Source organism: Cucumis sativus, chromosome 7 (assembly GCF_000004075.3).
Source record: "Cucumis sativus cultivar 9930 chromosome 7, Cucumber_9930_V3, whole genome shotgun sequence".
Lineage (NCBI taxonomy): Eukaryota > Viridiplantae > Streptophyta > Magnoliopsida > Cucurbitales > Cucurbitaceae > Cucumis > Cucumis sativus.
Genome location: NC_026661.2, coordinates 6,848,495 through 6,852,668, shown reverse-complemented (window position 1 = coordinate 6,852,668; position 4,174 = coordinate 6,848,495). Strand labels below are relative to the sequence as shown.

Sequence of the window (4,174 nt, the reverse complement as noted above, 5' to 3'; positions counted from 1 at the left end):
CATAAAGAAGCAAGAAAACTGCTAAAACAGGCTGATCAAACTTCCCTAAACATTCAATTGGTCATTTAGTCTTTTGGGATTTAACATTTTTCCATTCTTTTTGTTTCCCTTAAATCTCTTCATGATCTTTTTGTTCTTCCAACAATCATTAAGAAAAATCCCCGTAAGTCGAACCCCATGTGTTCCCTTTTCTCCTCACCGGCCAGAACTTTGCCCACTCTACAAACAAAATCATTTCAACCTTATTTTTCTTCACTACCCACTTCCAAAATTTTCATTTCCCTATGAAAATATTTTCCGATGCCGAAACTTGCGGTTGGGAACCGATTATTCTCTATCATGTCCAATGTTGAACCTCCCAATGGATGGCAAGGATCAAGAGTTAAGGTTGATCTTTTTGTGATTGTTGGTTAGAGTTCTTGTTCTGTTTTTCTGTCTTGATTTAATTTCGTTGTTTTTGAAGAATTTAAAGTTATGGGTTGTGATGATCGTTCCTGCGTGTGCGAACATGTTGATATTTTTTAGTGATGAGATTCTTCCAATTTTAAAATAATAATTTCGTTATCTTGATGTTTAAGCCATTAATGTTATTTTGAGATAAAAATAGCGAACAAGTTGATATTTTTTAATTTTGAATTCAATTAAGGTTATTTTGATACAAAATCTATGTTGAGATTCTCAAATTCTGAAAAATAATAATTTTGTTATTTTGAAATTCAAATTCAATTGGGTTATTTTGAAATTAGTAAGATTGAATAAAGTTATTAAAATATTGAATCAATTAGTTGAGTCCCAAGATATTAAAAAAAAAGTTGCAATATGGATTGATGTATATTTTTCAAGTAAAAATTAATTAAAAGCTGATAAATGACATAAATTAATTACAACGTAGAAACTAAATAATTACAGTTGGAGAAGGTGGATATTTTGTAAAATACCATGCACGTGCAAAAAATGTTATTTGCTAAAATTCAAAAGAAAAAATAGTTTTTCCATTTTTTAAAATAACCCAAAGAAAAGTTGTTATATCTCTTAGGACAAAGAGTGTGGATCTACAGGTCCATATTCGACTTATTTTTTGTTGGTAAAATTGCATAAAACCGCATTATATTGAAATAATGACACTCTTAAACCAATATTGATAGAAATTATAATTTAATTAATGTTTTTAAGTCAAATGAACATGATTTTTACTCCTAAACATAATTATTGTAATTGTTTTTTAATCTTAATTCATTTACACATCTTTGTGCATATGTGTGCGTGCGCGTGTGCGTGTGGGTGAGTGTGCGTGTACGCTAGCGTGTGCATGTGTATGCACGTGTGTTTGTGCGTGTGTCCGTGTGTGCGCATGTGCACGTGTGTGTGTGTCTGTGTGTGCTCGTGTGCGCGTGTGCTTGTATACGAACAAGTTGATATTTCTTAATGTTGAGTTTCTTTCAATTTTAAAACAATAATTTAATTATTTTGATATTCAAGTCATTAATATTATTTTGAGATAAAGATAGTGAACAAGTTGATATATTTTAATTTTGAAATTCAATAACATAATTGAGATTATGAAATTCTGAAAAAATAATAATTTTGTTATTTTGAAATTCAATTTGGCTATTTTGAAATTCAAATTCAATTATGTTATTTTAAAATTCAAATTCAACATGCGTGCGTTCGTGCGTTTGTCCATGTGTGTGTGCGGGTGTGTGTGAGTGTGCGTGCGTGCGTGCGTGTGTGTGTGCGTTCCTACATGTGGGTGTGTGTTCGTGTGTGCGAACAAGTTGATATTTTTTAATGTTGAGATTCTCTCAATTTTAAAATAATAATTTAGTTTTCTTGATATTCAAGCCATTAATATTATTTTGAGATAAAGATATCGAACAAGTTGATATTTTTTAATTTTGAAATTCAATTAAGGTTATTTTGATACAAAATCTATCGTTGAGATTCTCAAATACTATTAAATTATAATTTTGTTATTTTGAAATTCAAATTCAATTTGGTTATTTTGAAGTTAGTAAGATTGAATAAAATTATTAAAATGTTGATTCTCAAATTATATAAATTTGGTTACACTAGAAGAAATTTGCCATTCAATATCGGTTTAAAATCGACATTAATGATCTTTGGTGTCAGTTCGGAACGACATTAATGATCTTTGGTGTCAGTTCGAAACTGACATCTATGCTAGCGTTATTAAAGGCCTTTAATGTCGTTTTTGCTTTGATGTCGGTTTAAAAACGATATCAAATGCATCAGTAATGTCGGTATGGTCATTGATGTTGGTTTAAAACCGACATTTTTTATGGTGCTATTGTTGACCTTTAGTGTCGGTTTGCCTTTGATATCGTTTTTAAACCGACATTAAAGTCTTGTTTTTGGATCTATTTTTACAAAAAAAATATATAATTATTGCATTATTGTTCATTTTTTATAAACTGACATTAGATACGTGTAAATAAATATTTTTTTCTCACACCAACAAATCAATAAAATTAATATTATTTTAGGAACTACAATATTTTTCTTTTACATTTGTATATAGAAAATGAAATCTTAATATTGCGTTTGTATATACATTCTATAATAATACATGAAACTAGATCCTAATACAAGACTTAAATAAGAAATCTTAAACGCTTTCACAATCTTCAACTTCAACAATTGCTTCCATCTACTTAGCTTAGCTTGGCTGGCTATCTAAGACCAAAATATACTTTACAACCTGGGGAAGATTAAATCTAGAATTTGCAAAATTAGTACATATTATTTAAAATCAAACTAAACAGACTGCAATCTAAATGTGGAAAATTAAAAATTACCACAAAGTTTCAGTAGAGTAAATAATGTAGCAGCAACAAAGAAGACAATTGAAATGGCAACCCAAAAGTGCTGCAAAAATAAAGAAGAAAATAAGCTTTGATCAAACAACTCATTAAGAAGAAGAAAATAACCTAATTTGGTTCTTCAAAGATCTATAAGAAAAAGAGGAATACAACTAAAGAATAATTATACCATCCTCGACTCTTACTTCAAAGCAAATTTTGAATGTTCAATTTAGCAATGCTAGTCTATAGGCTTCTTACTCTTAATTGTATAAATTTACCCATCAATAGCAACATTGTTTTTATAGAGAAAGTTAAACAATGGAGATGATAAATAATCTTACAAACTCCTATTGGATCGTTTTTCTTTTCAAATGAAAATAGTTAATTTATTTCATTTATGGAAGGTGAAAATCTCAAATATATAGTAAAAGAACATGGAATATAAGGAAGCCCATAAAAAGAAGAGACTCCACTAGCTAGGTATTGATCAAAGATAAATATATGGATAAATAGATGCAACCTACAAATATATCAAAACAGACTAATACTCAAACTAAACTAAAGAAAACAAAAACATTTACTACTAAAAGATAAAATAAAACACAATTCAAAACAATTAATTACCAAGATTGATCTCAATCGAAAACCAAAACGCATCACATTATGAAGATATTGTGTTCACATAACACTCCAAATAGCTATACCAAAATTACTTACTCTACATTTTCCATTTTGGCAAATCCACCTACAAGAATGGTAGTTACCAAGCTCATTTCTATGTCTTCTCTTCTTTCATTTTTCTAACAAAAGATAGTATGAATAAGGCTGCACATTTGAAAAAATAAAGACAATTAATAATCAATAATGCTACCTAGCAGTCACAAGTTAACAATCAAATGAAGAAACCCAAGGATTTTTGCGGCGGAAGCACGATGAAGATTGGTTGCCGTTCGCGATCTAGGGTCACAGATTGAGAAGAGAACAAAATTAGAAACCAACTTGGAGAGAAAGAAAAGAAAAATTGATAGGGAAAGAGTAGAGTAAGAAAGAGAAAAGTAAGAAAGAGAGGAAAAATTTAGTTTTTAAAACCTAACAATTTTTTAAAAAGAAATTAAAAATGGGGGGTCATTAATGTCAGTTTTTACAAAATACAAAAAATTAAAAAAAATATAAAACTGGTTGATCATTAATGTCGATTTAAAAACGACATTAAACCCTTATCATTAATGTCGGTTTGATCCACCTTTTCAAAAACGACAATAAAGACAATTTTTCATTTTTTTCACCTGACACTACAACCCAGATTTGTTGTAGTGTTATTATGGGTTGATGTATCTTTTTCAGATAAAAAA

General features: G+C 29.1%; 1 long non-coding RNA gene across 1 annotated transcript; it reads right to left on the bottom strand.

The window, feature by feature from the left end:
* Positions 1–2,548: 2,548 nt before the first annotated feature.
* LOC116405232 lies at positions 2,549–3,682 on the bottom strand. Its single transcript, XR_004218401.1, has 3 exons — positions 3,540–3,682; positions 2,817–2,886; positions 2,549–2,735 (listed from the first exon to the last, which is right to left on the bottom strand). It is a non-coding gene; the product is annotated as an uncharacterized LOC116405232 (long non-coding RNA).
* Positions 3,683–4,174: the final 492 nt, after the last annotated feature.